The sequence below is a fragment of the Mixophyes fleayi genome, chromosome 8, assembly GCF_038048845.1.
Source record: "Mixophyes fleayi isolate aMixFle1 chromosome 8, aMixFle1.hap1, whole genome shotgun sequence".
NCBI lineage: Eukaryota > Metazoa > Chordata > Amphibia > Anura > Limnodynastidae > Mixophyes > Mixophyes fleayi.
Window position 1 is genome coordinate 84673301 of NC_134409.1, and position 19804 is coordinate 84693104.

The 19804-nt window shown below is 39.7% G+C and overlaps 3 non-coding genes and 41 pseudogenes across 3 annotated transcripts; all 44 read left to right on the forward strand.

Annotated features, from left to right (window-relative positions):
• The first annotated feature begins 300 nt into the window (after positions 1-300).
• Positions 301-418, forward strand: LOC142100552 (5S ribosomal RNA; annotated as a pseudogene).
• Positions 419-720: 302 nt separating this feature from the next.
• Positions 721-838, forward strand: LOC142100328 (5S ribosomal RNA; annotated as a pseudogene).
• Positions 839-915: 77 nt separating this feature from the next.
• LOC142100323 (5S ribosomal RNA) lies at positions 916-1034 on the forward strand (annotated as a pseudogene).
• Positions 1035-1126: 92 nt separating this feature from the next.
• LOC142100583 (5S ribosomal RNA) lies at positions 1127-1245 on the forward strand (annotated as a pseudogene).
• Positions 1246-1336: 91 nt separating this feature from the next.
• LOC142100487 (5S ribosomal RNA) lies at positions 1337-1455 on the forward strand (annotated as a pseudogene).
• Positions 1456-1546: 91 nt separating this feature from the next.
• Positions 1547-1664, forward strand: LOC142100541 (5S ribosomal RNA; annotated as a pseudogene).
• A 90-nt stretch (positions 1665-1754) lies between these two features.
• Positions 1755-1873, forward strand: LOC142100382 (5S ribosomal RNA; annotated as a pseudogene).
• A 90-nt stretch (positions 1874-1963) lies between these two features.
• Positions 1964-2072, forward strand: LOC142100475 (5S ribosomal RNA; annotated as a pseudogene).
• Positions 2073-2152: 80 nt separating this feature from the next.
• LOC142100336 (5S ribosomal RNA) lies at positions 2153-2270 on the forward strand (annotated as a pseudogene).
• A 90-nt stretch (positions 2271-2360) lies between these two features.
• Positions 2361-2479, forward strand: LOC142100476 (5S ribosomal RNA; annotated as a pseudogene).
• Positions 2480-2569: 90 nt separating this feature from the next.
• Positions 2570-2688, forward strand: LOC142100369 (5S ribosomal RNA; annotated as a pseudogene).
• Positions 2689-2779: 91 nt separating this feature from the next.
• Positions 2780-2898, forward strand: LOC142100338 (5S ribosomal RNA; annotated as a pseudogene).
• A 94-nt stretch (positions 2899-2992) lies between these two features.
• LOC142100381 (5S ribosomal RNA) lies at positions 2993-3111 on the forward strand (annotated as a pseudogene).
• A 93-nt stretch (positions 3112-3204) lies between these two features.
• LOC142100411 (5S ribosomal RNA) lies at positions 3205-3322 on the forward strand (annotated as a pseudogene).
• A 299-nt stretch (positions 3323-3621) lies between these two features.
• LOC142100558 (5S ribosomal RNA) lies at positions 3622-3740 on the forward strand. The gene has a single exon (XR_012678856.1). It is a non-coding gene; the product is annotated as a 5S ribosomal RNA (ribosomal RNA).
• Positions 3741-3830: 90 nt separating this feature from the next.
• Positions 3831-3949, forward strand: LOC142100345 (5S ribosomal RNA; annotated as a pseudogene).
• A 90-nt stretch (positions 3950-4039) lies between these two features.
• On the forward strand, positions 4040-4158 carry LOC142100425 (5S ribosomal RNA; annotated as a pseudogene).
• Positions 4159-4237: 79 nt separating this feature from the next.
• On the forward strand, positions 4238-4361 carry LOC142100443 (5S ribosomal RNA; annotated as a pseudogene).
• A 91-nt stretch (positions 4362-4452) lies between these two features.
• Positions 4453-4571, forward strand: LOC142100573 (5S ribosomal RNA; annotated as a pseudogene).
• Positions 4572-4665: 94 nt separating this feature from the next.
• Positions 4666-4783, forward strand: LOC142100456 (5S ribosomal RNA; annotated as a pseudogene).
• A 301-nt stretch (positions 4784-5084) lies between these two features.
• LOC142100427 (5S ribosomal RNA) lies at positions 5085-5203 on the forward strand (annotated as a pseudogene).
• A 94-nt stretch (positions 5204-5297) lies between these two features.
• Positions 5298-5417, forward strand: LOC142100394 (5S ribosomal RNA; annotated as a pseudogene).
• Positions 5418-5508: 91 nt separating this feature from the next.
• On the forward strand, positions 5509-5628 carry LOC142100574 (5S ribosomal RNA; annotated as a pseudogene).
• Positions 5629-5721: 93 nt separating this feature from the next.
• Positions 5722-5840, forward strand: LOC142100484 (5S ribosomal RNA; annotated as a pseudogene).
• Positions 5841-5933: 93 nt separating this feature from the next.
• Positions 5934-6052, forward strand: LOC142100406 (5S ribosomal RNA; annotated as a pseudogene).
• A 77-nt stretch (positions 6053-6129) lies between these two features.
• LOC142100356 (5S ribosomal RNA) lies at positions 6130-6249 on the forward strand (annotated as a pseudogene).
• A 91-nt stretch (positions 6250-6340) lies between these two features.
• On the forward strand, positions 6341-6459 carry LOC142100409 (5S ribosomal RNA; annotated as a pseudogene).
• Positions 6460-6536: 77 nt separating this feature from the next.
• Positions 6537-6655, forward strand: LOC142100455 (5S ribosomal RNA; annotated as a pseudogene).
• A 94-nt stretch (positions 6656-6749) lies between these two features.
• Positions 6750-6868, forward strand: LOC142100348 (5S ribosomal RNA; annotated as a pseudogene).
• A 91-nt stretch (positions 6869-6959) lies between these two features.
• LOC142100334 (5S ribosomal RNA) lies at positions 6960-7077 on the forward strand (annotated as a pseudogene).
• Positions 7078-7369: 292 nt separating this feature from the next.
• Positions 7370-7488, forward strand: LOC142100402 (5S ribosomal RNA; annotated as a pseudogene).
• A 302-nt stretch (positions 7489-7790) lies between these two features.
• LOC142100331 (5S ribosomal RNA) lies at positions 7791-7908 on the forward strand (annotated as a pseudogene).
• Positions 7909-8001: 93 nt separating this feature from the next.
• Positions 8002-8120, forward strand: LOC142100412 (5S ribosomal RNA; annotated as a pseudogene).
• Positions 8121-8210: 90 nt separating this feature from the next.
• Positions 8211-8329, forward strand: LOC142100408 (5S ribosomal RNA). The gene has a single exon (XR_012678795.1). It is a non-coding gene; the product is annotated as a 5S ribosomal RNA (ribosomal RNA).
• Positions 8330-8423: 94 nt separating this feature from the next.
• On the forward strand, positions 8424-8542 carry LOC142100377 (5S ribosomal RNA; annotated as a pseudogene).
• Positions 8543-8634: 92 nt separating this feature from the next.
• Positions 8635-8741, forward strand: LOC142100466 (5S ribosomal RNA; annotated as a pseudogene).
• A 91-nt stretch (positions 8742-8832) lies between these two features.
• LOC142100333 (5S ribosomal RNA) lies at positions 8833-8950 on the forward strand (annotated as a pseudogene).
• Positions 8951-9044: 94 nt separating this feature from the next.
• LOC142100308 (5S ribosomal RNA) lies at positions 9045-9163 on the forward strand (annotated as a pseudogene).
• A 92-nt stretch (positions 9164-9255) lies between these two features.
• Positions 9256-9374, forward strand: LOC142100309 (5S ribosomal RNA). Its single transcript, XR_012678788.1, has one exon. It is a non-coding gene; the product is annotated as a 5S ribosomal RNA (ribosomal RNA).
• Positions 9375-9465: 91 nt separating this feature from the next.
• On the forward strand, positions 9466-9583 carry LOC142100457 (5S ribosomal RNA; annotated as a pseudogene).
• Positions 9584-9879: 296 nt separating this feature from the next.
• On the forward strand, positions 9880-9998 carry LOC142100364 (5S ribosomal RNA; annotated as a pseudogene).
• Positions 9999-10089: 91 nt separating this feature from the next.
• LOC142100365 (5S ribosomal RNA) lies at positions 10090-10208 on the forward strand (annotated as a pseudogene).
• Positions 10209-10303: 95 nt separating this feature from the next.
• LOC142100472 (5S ribosomal RNA) lies at positions 10304-10422 on the forward strand (annotated as a pseudogene).
• Positions 10423-10701: 279 nt separating this feature from the next.
• On the forward strand, positions 10702-10820 carry LOC142100296 (5S ribosomal RNA; annotated as a pseudogene).
• Positions 10821-19804: the final 8984 nt, after the last annotated feature.

Here is a 19804-nt window from a genome sequence, read left to right on the forward strand (position 1 = left end):
TTTTTTTTTAGTTTTTTTTTCTCTCTTGTTCCTGCTTCCTTCATTGCTGATGTTGAGATGTATAAGAGATGTAGGTCAGTAGGCAACCAATACTTACAGTTAACCACCCTGAACATGCCCAATCTCATCTGATCTTGGAAGCTACGCTTGGCCGGGCCTGCTTAGTAGTTGGATGGGAGACCACCTAGGAATACCAGGTGCTATAGCTTTTTTTTTTTCGTTTTTTTTTCTCTCTTGTTCCTGCTACCTTCAATGCTGGTGTTGAGATGTATAAGAGATGTAGGTCATTAGGCAAGCAATACGTACAGCCACACCACCCTGAACAAGCCCTATCTCATCTGATCTTGGAAGCTAAACAGGGTTGGGCCTGGTTAGTACTTGGGTGGGAGACCACCTGGGAATACCAGGTGCTGATGTTTTTTTTTATTCGTTTCTTTTTCTCTCTTGTACCTGCTTTCTTCAATGCTGGTGTTGAGATGTATAAGAGATGTAGGTCAGTTGGCAAGCAATACTTACAGTAAACAACTCTGAACATGCCCAATCTCATCTGATCTCAAAAGCTAAGCAGGGCCAGGCTTGGTTAGTATTTGGATGGGAGACCACCGGGGAATACCAGGTGCTGTAGGTTTTTCTTATTCGTTTTTTTTTCCTCTCTTGTTCCTGCTTCCTTCAATGCTGGTGTTGAGATGTATAAAAGATGTAGGTCAGTATACATGCAATACTTACAGTCAACCACCCTGAACTTGCCCAATTTCGTCTGATCTTGGAAGCTAAGCAGGGTCAGGCCTGGTTAGTATTTGGATGGGAGACCACCTGGGAGCACCAGGTGCTGTAGGTTTTTTTTCTCTCTTGTTCCTGCTTCCTTCAATGCTGTTGTTGAGATGTATAAGAGATGTAGATCAGTATGCAAGCAATACCTACAGCCACACCACCCTGAGCAAGCCCAATCTCATCCGATCTTGAAAGCAAAGCAGGGCCGGGCCCGGTCAGTACTTCAATGGAAGTCCACCTAGGAATACCAGGTGCTGTAGGTTTTTTTTTTTTCGGTTTTTTTTCTCTCTTGTTCCTGCTTCCTTCAATGCTGGTGTTGAGATGTATAAGAGATGTAGGTCAGTAGGCAAGCAATACCTACAGCCACACCACCCTGAACAAGCCCAATCTCATTTGATCTTGGAAGCTAAGCAGCACCGGGCCTGGTCAGTACTTCTATGGGAGACCACCTAGGAATACCAGGTGCTGTAGGTTGTTTTTTTTCGTTTTTTTTTCTCTCTTGTTCCTGCTACCTTTAATGCTGGTGTTGAGATGTATAAGAGATGTAGGTCATTAGGCAAGCACTACGTACAGCCACACCACCCTGAACAAGCCCTATCTCGTCTGATCTTGGAAGCTAAGCAGGGTCGGGCCTGGTTAGTACTTGGATGGGAAACCACCTGGGAATACCAGGTGCTGGAGGTTTTTTTTTTCCGTTTCTTTTACTCTCTTGTTCCTGCTTCCTTCAATGCTGGTGTTGAGATGTATAAGAGATGTAGGTCAGTAGGCAAGCAATACCTACAGCCATACCACCCTGAACAAGCCCAAACTTGTCTGATCTTGGAAGCTAAACAGGGCCGGGCCTGATAGTACTTGGATGGGAGACCACCTGGGAGCACCAGGTGCTGTAGGTATTTTTTTGGGGGGGTTTTTCTCTCTTGTTCCTGCTTCCTTCAATGCTGGTGTTGAGATGTATAAGAGATGTAGGTCAGTAGGCAAGCAATACCTACAGCCACACCACCCTGAGCAAGGCCAATCTCCTCTGATCTTGAAAGCTAAACAGGGCCGGGCCTGGTTAGTACTTGGGTGGGAGACCACCTGGGAATACTAGGTGCTCTAGGTTTTTTTTTCCTTCTTTTTTTCTCTCTTGTTCCTGCTTCCTTCAATGCTGGTGTTGAGATGTATAAGAGATGTAGGTCAGTAGGCAAGCAATACATACAGCCACACCACCCTGAACAAGCCTGATCTTGGAAGCTAAGTAGGGTCGGGCCTGGTTAGTACTTTGATGGGAGACCACCTGGGAATACCAGGTGCTGTAGAGTTTTTTTTTCTCTCTTGTTCCTGCTTCCTTCAATGCTCTGTGTTGAGATGTATAAGAGATGTAGGTCAGTGGGCAAGCAATACCTACATCCATACCACCCTGAACAAGCCCAAACTCGTCTGATCTTGGAAGCTAAGCAGGGCCAGGCCTGATAGTACTTGGATGGGAGACCACCTGGGACCACCAGGTGTTGTAGGTATTTTTTTTTGGGGTTTTTTCTCTCTTGTTCCTGCTTCCTTCAATGCTGGTGTTGAGATGTATAAGAGATGTAGGTCAGTAAGCAAACAATACGTACAACCACACCACCCTGAACAAGCCCTCTCTCATCTGATCTTGGAAGCTAAGCAGGGTCAGGCCTGGTGAGTACTTGGATGGGATGCCACCTAGGAATACCAGGTGCTGTAGGGTTTTTTTTTTGTTTCTTTTTCTCTCTTGTTCCTGCTTCCTTCAATGCTGGTGTTGAGATGTATAAGAGATGTAGGTCAGTAGGCAAGCAATACGTACAACCACACCACCCTGAACAACCCCTCTCTCATCTGATCTTGGAAGCTAAGCAGGGTCAGGCCTGGTTAGTACTTGGATGGGATACCACCTGGGAATACCAGGTGCTGTAGGTTTTTTTTATTCGTTTTTCTTTCTCTCTTGTTCCTGCTTCCTTCAATGCTGCTGTTGAGATGTATAAGAGATGTAGGTCAGTAGGAAAGCAATACCTACAGCCACACCACCCTCAACAAGCCCAATCTCATCTGATCTTGGAAGCTAAGCAGGACCGGGCCTGGTTAGAACTTTGATGGGAGACCACCTGGGAATACCAGGTGCTCTAGGTTTTTTTTATTTTTTCGTTTTTTTTTTCTCTTGTTCCTGCTTCCTTCAATACTGGTGTTGAGATGTATAAGATATGTAGTTCAGTAGGCAAACAATACCTATAGCCACAACACCCTGAACAAGCCCAATCTCATCCGAACTTAGAAGCTAAGCAGGGCCAGGCCTGGTTAGTGCTTCGATGGGAGACCACCTAGGAATACCAGGTGCTGTAGTTTTTTTTTTTTTTCGTTTTTTTTTCTCTCTTGTTCCTGCTTCCTTCATTGCTGGTGTTGAGATGCATAAGAGATGTAGGTCAGTAGGCAAGCAATACCTACAGCCATACCACACTGAACAAGCCCAAACTTGTCTGATCTTGGAAGCTAAGCAGGGCCAGGCCTGATAGTACTTGGATGGGAGACCACCTGGGACCACCAGGTGCTGTAGGTATTTTTTTTCGTTTTTTTTTCTCTCTTGTTCCTGCTTCCTTCAATGCTGGTGTTGAGATGTATAAGAGATGTAGGTAAGTAGGCAAGCAATACTTAAAGCCACACCACCCTGAGCATGCCCGATCTTATCTGATCTTGAAAGCTAAGTAAGGCCGGGCCTGGTCAGTACTTCAATGGGAGACCACCTAGGAATACCAGATGCAGTAGGTTTTTTTTTTCCTTTTTTTTTCTCTCTTGTTCCTGCTTTCTTCAATGCCAGTGTTGAGATGTATAAGAGATGTAGGTCAGTAGGTAAACAATACCTATAGCCACACCACCCTGAACATGCCCAATCTCGTCTGATCTTGGAAGCTAAACAGGGCCGGGCCTGGTTAGTACTTGGATGGGACACCACCTGGGAATACTAGGTGCTGTAGGTTTTTTTTTTTTTCTTTTTTTCTCTCTTGTTCCTGCTTCCTTCAATGCTGGTGTTGAGATGTATAAGAGATGTAGGTCAGTAGGCTAGCAATACCTACATCCATACCACCCTGAACAAGCCCAAACTCGTCTGATCGTGGAAGCTAAGCAGGGCCAGGCCTGGTTAGTACTTCGATGGGAGACCACCTAGGAATACCAGGTGCTGTAGGGTTTTTTTTTTGTTTCTTTTTCTCTCTTGTTCCTGCTTCCTTCAATGCTGGTGTTGAGATGTATAAGAGATGTAGGTCAGTAGACACGCAATACGTACAGCCACACCACCCTGAACAGGCCCTATCTTGTCTGATCTTGGAAGCTAAGCAAGGTCAGGCCTGGTAAGTACTTGGATGGGGTACCACTTGGGAATACCAGGTGCTGTAGTTTTTTTTTTTTTCTCTTGTTCCCGCCTCCTTTAATGCTGGTGTTGAGATGTATAAGAGATGTAGGTCAGTAGGCAAACAATACCTACAGCCATACCACCCTGAACAAGCCCAAACTTGTCTGATTTTGGAAGCCAAGCGGGGCCGGGCCGGGCCTGGTGAGTACTTGGATGGGAGACCACCTGTGAATACTAGGTGCTGTAGGTTTTTTTTTTTTACTTTTTTTTCTCTCTTGTTCCTGCTTCCTTCATTGCTGGTGTTGAGATGTATAAGATATGTAGTTCAGTAGGCAAGCAATACCTATAGCCATACCACCCTGAACAAGCCCAAACTTGTCTGATCTTGGAAGCTAAGCAGGGCCAGGCCTGGTCAGTACTTCGATGGGAGACCACCTAGGAATACCAGGTGCTGTAGGTTTTTTTTTTTTTTCCTTTTTTTTTCTCTCTTGTTCCTGCTTCCTTCATTGCTGGTGTTGAGATGTATAAGAGATGTAGGTCAGTAGGCAAGCAATACCTACAGCCATACCACACTGAACAAGCCCAAACTTGTCTGATCTTGGAAGCTAAGCAGGTCCAGGCCTGATAGTACTTGGATGGGAGACCACCTGGGACCACCAGGTGCTGTAGGTTTTTTTTTTCTTTTTTTTTTCTCTCTTGTTCGTGCTTCCTTCAATGCTGGTGTTGAGATGTATAAGAGATGTAGGTAAGTAGGCAAGCAATACTTAAAGCCACACCACCCTGAGCATGCCCGATCTTATCTGATCTTGAAAACTAAGCAAGGCCGGGCCTGGTCAGTACTTCAATGGGAGACCACCTAGGAATACCAGATGCAGTAGGTTTTTTTTTTTCCTTTTTTTTTTCTCTCTTGTTCCTGCTTTCTTCAATGCCAGTGTTGAGATGTATAAGAGATGTAAGTCAGTAGGCAAGCAATACCTACAGCCATACCACCCTGAACAAGCCCAAACTCGTCTAAACTTGGAAGCTAAGCAGGGCCGGGCCTGGTCAGTACTTCAATGGGAGACCACCTAGGAATACCAGGTGCTGTAGGTTGTTTTTTTTTTTCCTTTTTTTTTCTCTCTTGTTCCTGCTTCCTTCATTGCTGGTGTTGAGATGTATAAGATATGTAGTTCAGTAGGCAAGCAATACCTACAGCCAAAACACCCTGAACAAGCCCAATCTCATCTGATCTTGGAAGCTAAGCAGGGCCGGGGCCTGGTCAGTACTTTGATGGGAGACCACCTAGGAATACCAAGTGCTTTAGGTTTTTTTTTTTCCTTTTTTTATCTCTCTTGTTCCTGCTTTCTTCAATGCCAGTGTTGAGATGTATAAGAGATGTAGGTCAGTAGGCAAACAATACCTACAGCCACACCACCCTGAACATGCCCAATCTCGTCTGATCTTGGAAGGTAAACAGGGCCGGGCCCTGGTTAGTACTTAGATGGGACACCACCTGGGAATACTAGGTGCTGTAGTTTTTTTTTTTTTCCTTCTTTTTTTCTCTCTTGTTTCTGCTTCCTTCAATGCTGGTGTTGAGATGTATAAGAGATGTAGGTCAGTAGGCAAGCAATACCTACAGCCACGCCACCCTGAACAAGCCCAATCTCATCTGATCTTGGAAGTTAAGCAGGGCCGGACCTGGTCAGTACTTCCATGGGAGACCACCTAGGAATACCAGGTACTGTAGGTTGTTTTTTTTTCGTTTTTTTTTTCTCTCTTGTTCCTGCTTTCTTCAATGCCGGTGTTAAGATGTATAAGAGATGTAGGTCAGTAGGAAACCATTACCTACAGCCACACCACCCTGAACACGCCCAATATCATCTGATCTTGGAAGCTAAGCAGGGCCAGGCCTAGTTAACCCCCGGATGGGAGGCCACCTGGGAATACTAGGTGCTGTAGGTTTTTTTTCTCACTTGTTCCTGCTTCCTTCAATGCTGGTGTTGAGATGTATAAGAGATGTAGGTCAGTAGGCAAGCAATACCTACATCCATACCACCCTGAACAAGCCCAAACTCATCTGATCTTGGAAGCTAAGCAGAGCCGGGGCCTGGTTAGTACTTCGATGGAAGACCACCTAGGAATACCAGGTGCTGTAGGGTTTTTTTTTTTGTTTCTTTTTCTCTCTTGTTCCTGCTTTCTTCAATGCCGGTGTTAAGATGTATAAGAGATGTAGGTTAGTAGTAAACCATTACCTACAGCCACACCACCCTGAACACGCCCAATATCGTCTGATCTTGGAAGCTAAGCAGGGCCAGGCCTGGTTAGCACATGGATGGGAGGCCACCTGGGAATAACAGGTGCTGTAAGTTTTTTTTTTCTCTTGTTCCTGCTTCCTTTAATGCTGGTGTTGAGATGTATAAGAGATGTAGGTCAGTAGGCAAACAATAACTAAAGCCATACCACCCTGCACAAGCCCAAACTCATCTGATCTTGGAAGCTAAGCAGGGCCGGGCATGGTTAGTGCTTGGGTGGGAGACCACCTAGGATTACCAGGTGTTGTAGGTTTTTTTTTTTTTTCATTTTTTTTTCTCTCTTGTTCCTGCTTCCTTCAATGCTGGTGTTGAGATGTATAAGAGATGTAGTTCAGTATGCAAGCAATAACTACAGCCACACCACTCTGAAGAAGCCCAATCTCTTCTGATCTTGGAAGCTTAGCAGGGCCGGGCATGGTTAGTATTTGGATGGGAGACCACCTGGGAATACCAGGTGCTGTATTTTTTTTTTTTCTGTTTCTTTTACTCTCTTGTTCCTGCTTACTTCAATGCTGGTGTTGAGATGTATAAGAGATGTAGGTCAGTAGGCAAGCAATACCTACAGTAAACCACCTTGAACATGCCTAATCTTATCTGATCTTGGAAGCTAAGCAGGGCCGGGCCTGGTCAGTACTTCAATGGGAGACCACCTAGGAATACCAGGTGCTGTAGGTTTTGTTTTTTTTTTCGTTTTTCTTTCTCTCTTGTTCCTGCTTCCTTCAATGCTGGTGTTGAGATGTATAAGAGATAGAGATCAGTAGGCAAGCCACACCACCCTGAACAAGCCCAATCTCATCTGATCTTAAAAGCTAAGCAGGGCCGGGCCTGGTCAGTACTTCAATGGGAGTCCACCTAGGAATACCAGGTGCTGTAGGTTTTTTTTTTCCTTTTTTTTTCTCTCTTGTTCCTGCTTTCTTCAATGCCAGTGTTGAGATGTATAAGAGATGTAGGTCAGTAGACAAACAATACCTACAGCCACACCACACTGAACCAGCCCAATCTCATCTGATCTTGGAAGCAAAGCCGGGCCTGGCCTGGTTAGTACTTGGATGGAAGACCACCTGGGGACACCAGGTGCTGTAGGTTTTTTTTCTTTCATTTTTTATTCTCTCTTGTTCCTGCTTCCTTTAATGCTGGTATTCAGATGTATAAGAGATGTAGGTCAGTATGCAAGCAATACCTGCAGCCACACCACCCTGAACACGCCCAATATCGTCTGATCTTGGAAGCTAAGCAGGGCCACCCCTGGTTTGCACTTGGATTGGAAACCACCTGGGAATACCAGGTGCTGTAGGTTTTTTTTTTCCGTTTCTTTTACTCTCTTGTTCCTGCTTCCTTCAATGCTGGTGTTGAGATGTATAAGAGATGTAGGTCAGTAGGCAAGCAATACATACAGTAAACCACCTTGAACATGCCCAATCTCTTCTGATCTTGGAAGCTAAGCAGGGCCGGGCTTGGTTAGTATTTGGTTGGGAGACCACCTGGGAATACCAGGTGCTGTAGGTTTGTTTTTTTTTCGTTTTTTTTTCTCTCTTGTTCCTGCTTCCTTCAATGCTGGTGTTGAGATGTATAAGAGATGTAGGTCAGTAGGCAAGCAATAACTACAGCCACACCACCCTGAACAAGCCCACTCTCATCTCATCTTGGAAGCTAAGCAGCGCCGGGCCTGGTCAGTACTTTGATGGGAGACCACCTAGGAATACCAGGTGCTGTAGGTTTTTTTTTTTTCGTTTTTTTCTCTCTTGTTCCTGCTTCCTTCAATGCTGGTGTTGAGATGTATAAGAGATGTAGGTCAGTAGGCAAGCAACACCTACAGCCACACCACCCTGAACAAGCCCTATCTCATCTGATCTTTGAAGCTAAGCAGGGTTGGGCCTGGTTAGTACTTGGATGGGAGACCACCTGGGAATACCAGGTGCTGTAGGTTTTGTTTTTTTTCGTTTTTTTTTTCTCTCTTGTTTCTGCTTCCTTCAATGCTGGTGTTGAGATGTATAAGAGATGTAGGTCAGTAAGCAAGCAATACCTACAGACACACCACCCTGAACAAGCCCACTCTCATCTGATTTTGGAAGCTAAGCAGGGCCGGGCTTGGTCAGTACTTTGAAGGGAGACCACCTAGGAATACCAGGTGCTGTAGGTTGTTTTTTTTTCGGTTTTTTTTCTCTCTTGTTCCTGCTTCCTTCAATGCTGGTGTTGAAATGTATAAGAGATGTAGGTCAGTAGACAAGCAATACCTACAGCTACACCACCCTGAACAAGCCCTATCTCGTCTGATCTTTGAAGCTAAGCAGGGTCGGGCCTGGTTAGTACTTGGGTGGGAATACCAGGTGCTGTAGGTTTTTTTTTTCCGTTTCTTTTACTCTCTTGTTCCTGCTTCCTTCAATGCTGGTGTTGAGATGTATAAGAGATGTAGGTCAGTAGGCAAGCAATACATACAGTAAACCACCTTGAACATGCCCAATCTCTTCTGATCTTGGAAGCTAAGCAGGGCCGGGCTTGGTTAGTATTTGGTTGGGAGACCACCTGGGAATACCAGGTGCTGTAGGTTTGTTTTTTTTTCCGTTTTTTTTTCTCTCTTGTTCCTGCTTCCTTCAATGCTGGTGTTGAGATGTATAAGAGATGTAGGTCAGTAGGCAAGCAATACCTACAGCCACACCACCCTGAACAAGCCCACTCTCATCTGATTTTGGAAGCTAAGCAGGGCCGGGCCTGGTCAGTACTTTGATGGGACACCACCAAGGAATACCAGGTGCTGTAGGTTTTTTTTTTTTCGGTTTTTTTTCTCTCTTGTTCCTGCTTCCTTCAATGCTGGTGTTGAGATGTATAAGAGATGTAGGTCAGTAGGCAAGCAATACCTACAGCCACACCACCCTGAACAAGCCCTATCTCGTCTGATCTTTGAAGCTAAGCAGGGTCGGGCCTGGTTAGTACTTGGATGGGAGACCACCTGGGAATACCAGGTGCTGTAGGTTTTTTTTTTCCGTTTCTTTTACTCTCTTGTTCCTGCTTCCTTCAATGCTGGTGTTGAGATGTATAAGAGATGTAGGTCAGTAGGCAAGCAATACATACAGTAAACCACTTTGAACATGCCCAATCTCTTCTGATCTCGGAAGCTAAGCAGGGCCGGTCCTGGTCAGTACTTTGATGGGAGCCCACCTAGGAATACCAGGTACTGTAGGTTTGTTTGTTTTTTTCGTTTTTTTTTTCTCTCTTGTTCCTGCTTCCTTCATTGCTGGTGTTGAGATGCATAAGAGATGTAGGTCAATAGGCAAGCAATACGTACAGCCACACCGCCCTGAACAAGCCTGATCTTGGAAGCTAAGTAGGGTCGGGCCTGGTTAGGACTTCGATGGGAGACCACCTAGGAATACCAGGTGCTGTAGGGTTTTTTTTTTTGTTTCTTTTTCTCTCTTGTTCCTGCTTCCTTCAATGCTGGTGTTGGGATGTATAAGAGATATAGGTCAGTAGGCAGGCAATACGTACAGCCACACCACCCTGAACAAGCCCTATCTTGTCTGATCTTGGAAGCTAAGCAGGGTCAGGCCTGTTTAGTACTTTAATGGGATACCACCTGGGAATACCAGGTGCTGTAGGTTTTTTTTATTTGTTTTTCTTTCTCTCTTGTTCCTGCTTCCTTCAATGCTGGTTTAGAGATGTATAAGAGATGTAGGTCAGTAGGAAACCATTACCTACAGCCACACCACCCTGAACACTCCCAATATCGTCTGATCTTGGAAGCTAAGCAGGGAAAGGCCTGGTTAGCACATGGATGGGAGGCCACCTGGGAATACTAGGTGCTGTAGGTTTTTTGTTTTTTTTTGTTTTTTTTTCTCTCTTGTTCCTGCTTCCTTCAATGCTGGTGTTGAGATGTATAAGAGATGTAGTTCAGTAAGCAAACAATACCTACAGCTACAACACCCTGAACAAGCCCAATCTCATCTGATCTTGGAAGCTAAGCAGGGCCGGGCCTGGTCAGTACTTCGATGGGAGACCACTTAGGAATACCAGGTGCTGTAGGTTTGTTTTTTTTTCGTTTTTTTTTCTCTCTTGTTCCTGCTTTCTTCAATGCTGGTGTTGAGATGTATAAGAGATGTAGGTCAGTAGGCAAGCATTACCTACAGCCACAACACCCTGAACAATCCCTATCTCGTCTGATCTTGGAAGCTAAGCAGGGTCAGTATTTGGATGGCAGACCACCTGGGAATACCAGGTGCTGTAGGTTTTTTTTTTCTCTTGTTCCTGCTATCTTCATTGCTGGTGTTGAGATGTATAAGAGATGTAGGTCAGTAGGCAAGCAATACCTACAGCCACAACACCCTGAACAAGCCCAATCTCATCTGATCTTGGAAGCTAAACAGGGCTGGGCCTGGTCAGTACTTCAATGGTAAACCACCTAGGAATACCAGGTGCTGTAGGTTTTTTGCATTCCTGTCTCACTTTCTCTTGTAAACAATGATTTACATCAATCCTTTTACATAATTCTTGTTTCTCATGACATTTCTAACATTGCCCACAATTATCAACTTTCTAAGTCTTTCTGAGCAGGAGAAATTGCAAAACATAGTCATTTCTTCATTGCCGTACAAAAACAACGCTTTTTTGCATTCCTGTCTCACTTTCTCTTGTAAACAATGATTTACATCAATCCTTTTACATAATTCTTGTTTCTCATGACATTTCTAACATTGCCCACAATTATCAACTTTCTAAGTCTTTCTGAGCAGGAGAAATCGCAAAACATAGTCATTTCTTCATTGCCGTACAAAAACAACGCTTTTTTGCATTCCTGTCTCACTTTCTCTTAGAAACAATGATTTACATCAATCCTTTTACATAATTCTTGTTTCTCATGATATTTCTAACATTGCCCACAATTATCAACTTTCTAAGTCTTTCTGAGTAGGAGAAATTGCAAAACATAGTCATTTCTTCATTGCGTACAAAAACAACGCTTTTTTGCATTCCTGTCTCACTTTCTCTTAGAAACAATGATTTACATCAATCCTTTTACATAATTCTTGTTTCTCATGACATTTCTAACATTGCCCACAATTATCAACTTTCTAAGTCTTTCTGAGCAGGAGAAATCGCAAAACATAGTCATTTCTTCATTGCCGTCCAAAAACAATGCTTTTTTGCATTCCTGTCTCACATTTCTCTTAGAAACAATGATTTACATCAATCCTTTTACATAATTCTTGTTTCTCATGACATTTTTTAACATTGCCACAATTATCAACTTTCTAAGTCTTTCTGAGCAGGAGAAATCGCAAAACATAGTCATTTCTTCATAGCCGTACAAAAACAACGCTTTTTTGCATTCCTGTCTCACTTTCTCTTAGAAACAATGATTTTCATCAATCCTTTTACATAATTCTTGTTTCTCATGACATTTCTAACATTGCCCACAATTATCAACTTTCTAAGTCTTTCTGAGCAGGAGAAATCGCAAAACATAGTCATTTCTTCATTGCCGTCCAAAAACAACGCTTTTTTGCATTCCTTTCTCACTTTCTCTTAGAAACAATGATTTACATTAATCCTTTTACATAATTCTTGTTTCTCATGACATTTCTAACATTGCCCACAATTATCAACTTTCTAAGTCTTTCTGAGCAGGAGAAATCGCTAAACATAGTCATTTCTCCATTGCCGTACAAAAACAACGCTTTTTTGCATTCCTGTCTCACTTTCTCTTAGAAACAATGATTTACATCAATCCTTTTACATAATTCTTGTTTCTCATGACATTGCTAACATTGCCCACAATTATCAACTTTCTAAGTCTTTCTGAGCAGGAGATATCGCTAAACATAGTCATTTCTTCATTGCCGTCCAAAAACAACGCTTTTTTGCATTCCTGTCTCACTTTCTTTTAGAAACAATGATTTACATCAATCCTTTTACATAATTCTTGTTTCTCATGACATTTCTAACATTGCCCACAATTATCAACTTTCTAAGTCTTTCTGAGCAGAAGAAATTGCTAAACATAGTCATTTCTCCATTGCCGTACAAAAACAACGCTTTTTTGCATTCCTGTCTCACTTTCGCTTAGAAACAATGATTTACATCAATCCTTTTACATAATTCTTGTTTCTCATGACATTTCTAACATTGCCCACAATTATCAACTTTCTAAGTCTTTCTGAGCAGGAGAAATCGCAAAACATAGTCATTTCTTCATTGCCGTCCAAAAACAACGCTTTTTTGCATTCCTGTCTCACTTTCTCTTAGAAACAATGATTTACATCAAGCCATTTACATAATTCTTGTTTCTCATGATATTTCTAACATTGCCCACAATTATCAACTTTCTAAGTCTTTCTGAGCAGGAGAAATCGCAAAACATAGTCATGTCTTCATTGCCGTACAAAAACAACGCTTTTTTGCATTCCTGTCTCACATTCTCTTGTAAACAATGATTTACATCAATCCTTTTACATAATTTTTGTTTCTCAGGACATTTCTAACATTGCCCACAATTATCAACTTTCTAAGTCTTTCTGAGCAGGAGAAATTGCAAAACATAATCATTTCTTCATTGCCGTACAAAAACAACGCTTTTTTGCATTCCTGTCTCACTTTCTCTTAGAAACAATGATTTACATCAATCCTTTTACATAATTCTTGTTTCTCATGACATTTCTAACATTGCCCACAATTATCAACTTTCTAAGTCTTTCTGAGCAGGAGAAATTGCAAAACATAGTCATTTCTTCATTGCCGTCCAAAAACAACGCTTTTTTGCATTCCTGTCTCACTTTCTCTTGTAAACAATGATTTACATCAATCCTTTTACATAATTCTTGTTTCTCATGACATTTCTAACATTGCCCACAATTATTAACTTTCTAAGTCTTTCTGAGCAGGAGAAATTGCAAAACATAATCATTTCTTCATTGCCGTACAAAAACAACGCTTTTTTGCATTCCTGTCTCACTTTCTCTTAGAAACAATGATTTACATCAATCCTTTTACATAATTCTTGTTTCTCATGACATTTCTAACATTGCCCACAATTATCAACTTTCTAAGTCTTTCTGAGCAGGAGAAATTGCAAAACATAGTCATTTCTTCATTGCCGTCCAAAAACAACGCTTTTTTGCATTCCTGTCTCACTTTCTCTTGTAAACAATGATTTACATCAATCCTTTTACATAATTCTTGTTTCTCATGACATTTCTAACATTGCCCACAATTGTCAACTTTCTAAGTCTTTCTGAGCAGGAGAAATCGCAAAACATAGTCATTTCTTCATTGCCGTCCAAAAACAACGCTTTTTTGCATTCCTGTCTCACTTTCTCTTAGAAACAATGATTTACATCAAGCCATTTACATAATTCTTGTTTCTCATGATATTTCTAACATTGCCCACAATTATCAACTTTCTAAGTCTTTCTGAGCAGGAGAAATCGCAAAACATAGTCATGTCTTCATTGCCGTACAAAAACAACGCTTTTTTGCATTCCTGTCTCACATTCTCTTGTAAACAATGATTTACATCAATCCTTTTACATAATTTTTGTTTCTCATGACATTTCTAACATTGCCCACAATTATCAACTTTCTAAGTCTTTCTGAGCAGGAGAAATTGCAAAACATAATCATTTCTTCATTGCCGTACAAAAACAACGCTTTTTTGCATTCCTGTCTCACTTTCTCTTAGAAACAATGATTTACATCAATCCTTTTACATAATTCTTGTTTCTCATGACATTTCTAACATTGCCCACAATTATCAACTTTCTAAGTCTTTCTGAGCAGGAAAAATTGCAAAACATAGTCATTTCTTCATTGCCGTCCAAAAACAACGCTTTTTTGCATTCCTGTCTCACTTTCTCTTGTAAACAATGATTTACATCAATCCTTTTACATAATTCTTGTTTCTCATGACATTTCTAACATTGCCCACAATTATTAACTTTCTTAGTCTTTCTGAGCAGGAGAAATTGCAAAACATAATCATTTCTTCATTGCCGTACAAAAACAACGCTTTTTTGCATTCCTGTCTCACTTTCTCTTAGAAACAATGATTTACATCAATCCTTTTACATAATTCTTGTTTCTCATGACATTTCTAACATTGCCCACAATTATCAACTTTCTAAGTCTTTCTGAGCAGGAGAAATTGCAAAACATAGTCATTTCTTCATTGCCGTACAAAAACAACGCTTTTTTGCATTCCTGTCTCACTTTCTCTTGTAAACAATGATTTACATCAATCCTTTTACATAATTCTTGTTTCTCATGACATTTCTAACATTGCCCACAATTGTCAACTTTCTAAGTCTTTCTGAGCAGGAGAAATCGCAAAACATAATCATTTCTTCATTGCCGTACAAAAACAACGCTTTTTTGCATTCCTGTCTCACTTTCTCTTGTAAACAATGATTTACATCAATCCTTTTACATAATTCTTGTTTCTCATGACATTTCTAACATTGCCCACAATTATCAACTTTCTAAGTCTTTCTGAGCAGGAGAAATTGCAAAACATAATCATTTCTTCATTGCAGTACAAAAACAACGCTTTTTTGCATTCCTGTTTCACTTTCTCTTAGAAACAATGATTTACATCAATCCTTTTACATAATTCTTGTTTCTCATGACATTTCTAACATTGCCCACAATTATAAACTTTCTAAGTCTTTCTGAGCAGGAGAAATCGCTAAACATAGTCATTTCTTCATTGCCGTCCAAAAACAATGCTTTTTTGCACTCCTGTCTCACTTTCTCTTAGAAACAATGATTTACATCAATCCTTTTACATAATTCTTGTTTCTCATGACATTTCTAACATTGCCCACAATTATCAACTTTCTAAGTCTTTCTGAGCAGGAGAAATTGCTAAACATAGTCATTTCTCCATTGCCGTACAAAAACAACGCTTTTTTGCATTCCTGTCTCACTTTCGCTTAGAAACAATGATTTACATCAATCCTTTTACATAATTCTTGTTTCTCATGACATTTCTAACATTGCCCACAATTATCAACTTTCTAAGTCTTTCTGAGCAGGAGAAATCGCAAAACATAGTCATTTCTTCATTGCCGTCCAAAAACAACGCTTTTTTGCATTCCTGTCTCACTTTCTCTTAGAAACAATGATTTACATCAAGCCATTTACATAATTCTTGTTTCTCATGATATTTCTAACATTGCCCACAATTATCAACTTTCTAAGTCTTTCTGAGCAGGAGAAATCGCAAAACATAGTCATTTCTTCATTGCCGTACAAAAACAACGCTTTTTTGCATTCCTGTCTCACTTTCTCTTGTAAACAATGATTTACATCAATCCTTTTACATAATTCTTGTTTCTCATGACATTTCTAACATTGCCCACAATTATCAACTTTCTAAGTCTTTCTGAGCAGGAGAAATTGCAAAACATAATCATTTCTTCATTGCCGTACAAAAACAACGCTTTTTTGCGTTCCTGTCTCACTTTCTCTTAGAAACAATGATTTACATCAATCCTTTTACATAATTCTTGTTTCTCATGACATTTCTAACATTGCCCACAATTATCAACTTTCTAAGTCTTTCTGAGCAGGAGAAATTGCAAAACATAGTCATTTCTTCATTGCCGTCCAAAAACAACGCTTTTTTGCATTCCTGTCTCACTTTCTCTTGTAAACAATGATTTACATCAATCCTTTTACATAATTCTTGTTTCTCATGACATTTCTAACATTGCCCACAATTATTAACTTTCTAAGTCTTTCTGAGCAGGAGAAATTGCAAAACATAATCATTTCTTCATTGCCGTACAAAAACAACGCTTTTTTGCATTCCTGTCTCACTTTCTCTTAGAAACAATGATTTACATCAATCCTTTTACATAATTCTTGTTTCTCATGACATTTCTAACATTGCCCACAATTATCAACTTTCTAAGTCTTTCTGAGCAGGAGAAATTGCAAAACATAGTCATTTCTTCATTGCCGTCCAAAAACAACGCTTTTTTGCATTCCTGTCTCACTTTCTCTTGTAAACAATGATTTACATCAATCCTTTTACATAATTCTTGTTTCTCATGACATTTCTAACATTGCCCACAATTATTAACTTTCTTAGTCTTTCTGAGCAGGAGAAATTGCAAAACATAATCATTTCTTCATTGCCGTACAAAAACAACGCTTTTTTGCATTCCTGTCTCACTTTCTCTTAGAAACAATGATTTACATCAATCCTTTTACATAATTCTTGTTTCTCATGACATTTCTAACATTGCCCACAATTATCAACTTTCTAAGTCTTTCTGAGCAGGAGAAATTGCAAAACATAGTCATTTCTTCATTGCCGTACAAAAACAACGCTTTTTTGCATTCCTGTCTCACTTTCTCTTGTAAACAATGATTTACATCAATCCTTTTACATAATTCTTGTTTCTCATGACATTTCTAACATTGCCCACAATTGTCAACTTTCTAAGTCTTTCTGAGCAGGAGAAATCGCAAAACATAGTCATTTCTTCATTGCCGTACAAAAACAACGCTTTTTTGCATTCCTGTCTCACTTTCTCTTGTAAACAATGATTTACATCAATCCTTTTACATAATTCTTGTTTCTCATGACATTTCTAACATTGCCCACAATTATCAACTTTCTAAGTCTTTCTGAGCAGGAGAAATTGCAAAACATAATCATTTCTTCATTGCAGTACAAAAACAACGCTTTTTTGCATTCCTGTCTCACTTTCTCTTAGAAACAATGATTTACATCAATCCTTTTACATAATTCTTGTTTCTCATGACATTTCTAACATTGCCCACAATTATAAACTTTCTAAGTCTTTCTGAGCAGGAGAAATCGCTAAACATAGTCATTTCTTCATTGCCGTCCAAAAACAATGCTTTTTTGCACTCCTGTCTCACTTTCTCTTAGAAACAATGATTTACATCAATCCTTTTACATAATTCTTGTTTCTCATGACATTTCTAACATTGCCCACAATTATCAACTTTCTAAGTCTTTCTGAGCAGGAGAAATTGCTAAACATAGTCATTTCTCCATTGCCGTACAAAAACAACGCTTTTTTGCATTCCTGTCTCACTTTCGCTTAGAAACAATGATTTACATCAATCCTTTTACATAATTCTTGTTTCTCATGACATTTCTAACATTGCCCACAATTATCAACTTTCTAAGTCTTTCTGAGCAGGAGAAATCGCAAAACATAGTCATTTCTTCATTGCCATCCAAAAACAACGCTTTTTTGCATTCCTGTCTCACTTTCTCTTAGAAACAATGATTTACATCATGCCATTTACATAATTCTTGTTTCTCATGATATTTCTAACATTGCCCACAATTATCAACTTTCTAAGTCTTTCTGAGCAGGAGAAATCGCAAAACATAGTCATTTCTTCATTGCCGTACAAAAACAACGCTTTTTTGCATTCCTGTCTCACTTTCTCTTGTAAACAATGATTTACATCAATCCTTTTACATAATTCTTGTTTCTCATGACATTTCTAACATTGCCCACAATTATCAACTTTCTAAGTCTTTCTGAGCAGGAGAAATTGCAAAACATAATCATTTCTTCATTGCCGTACAAAAACAACGCTTTTTTGCGTTCCTGTCTCACTTTCTCTTAGAAACAATGATTTACATCAATCCTTTTACATAATTCTTGTTTCTCATGACATTTCTAACATTGCCCACAATTATCAACTTTCTAAGTCTTTCTGAGCAGGAGAAATTGCAAAACATAGTCATTTCTTCATTGCCGTCCAAAAACAACGCTTTTTTGCATTCCTGTCTCACTTTCTCTTGTAAACAATGATTTACATCAATCCTTTTACATAATTCTTGTTTCTCATGACATTTCTAACATTGCCCACAATTATCAACTTTCTAAGTCTTTCTGAGCAGGAGAAATTGCAAAACATAGTCATTTCTTCATTGCCTTACAAAAACAACGCTTTTTTGCATTCCTGTCTCACTTTCTCTTGTAAACAATGATTTACATCAATCCTTTTACATAATTCTTGTTTCTCATGACGTTTCTAACATTGCCCACAATTGTCAACTTTCTAAGTCTTTCTGAGCAGGAGAAATCGCAAAACATAGTCATTTCTTCATTGCCGTACAAAAACAACGCTTTTTTGCATTCCTGTCTCACTTTCTCTTAGAAACAATGATTTACATCAATCCTTTTACATAATTCTTGTTTCTCATGACACTTCTAACATTGCCCACAATTATCAACTTTCTAAGTCTTTCTGAGCACGAGAAATCGCAAAACATAGTCATTTCTTCATTGCCGTCCAAAAACAGCGCTTTTTTGCATTCCTGTCTCACTTTCTCTTAGAAACATTGATTTACATCAATCCTTTTACATAATTCTTGTTTCTCATGACATTTCTAACATAACACACAATTATGAACTTTCTAAGTCTTTCTGAGCAGGAGAAATCGCAAAACAGTCATTTCTTCATTGCCGTACAAAAACAACGCTTTTTTGCATTCCTGTCTCACTTTCTCTTAGAAACAATGATTTACATCAATCCTTTTACATAATTCTTGTTTCTCATGACATTTCTAACATTGCCCACAATTATCAACTTTCTAAGTCTTTCTGAGCAGGAGAAATTGCAAAACATAGTCATTTCTTCATTGCCGTACAAAAACAACGCTTTTTTGCATTCCTGTCTCACTTTCTCTTGTAAACAATGATTTACATCAATCCTTTTACATAATTCTTGTTTCTCATGACATTTCTAACATTGCCCACAATTATCAACTTTCTAAGTCTTTCTGAGCAGGAGAAATCGCAAAACATAGTCATTTCTTCATTGCCGTACAAAAACAACGCTTTTTTGCATTCCTGTCTCATTTTCTCTTGTAAACAATGATTTACATCAATCCTTTTACATAATTCTTGTTTCTCATGACATTTCTAACATTGCCCACAATTATCAACTTTCTAAGTCTTTCTGAGCAGGAGAAATCGCAAAACATAGTCATTTCTTCATTGCCGTACAAAAACAACGCTTTTTTGCATTCCTGTCTCACTTTTTCTTGTAAACAATGATTTACATCAACATTTTACATAATTCTTGTTTCTCATGACATTTCTAACATTGCCCACAATTATCAACTTTCTAAGTCTTTCTGAGCAGGAGAAATTGCAAAACATAGTCATTTCTTCATTGCCGTCCAAAAACAACGCTTTTTTGCATTCCTGTCTCACTTTTTCTTGTAAACAATGATTTACATCAATCCTTTTACATAATTCTTGTTTCTCATGACATTTCTAACATTGCCCACAATTATCAACTTTCTAAGTCTTTCTGAGCACGAGAAATCGCAAAACATAGTCATTTCTTCATTGCCATACAAAAACAACGCTTTTTTGCATTCCTGTCTCACTTTCTCTTAGAAACAATG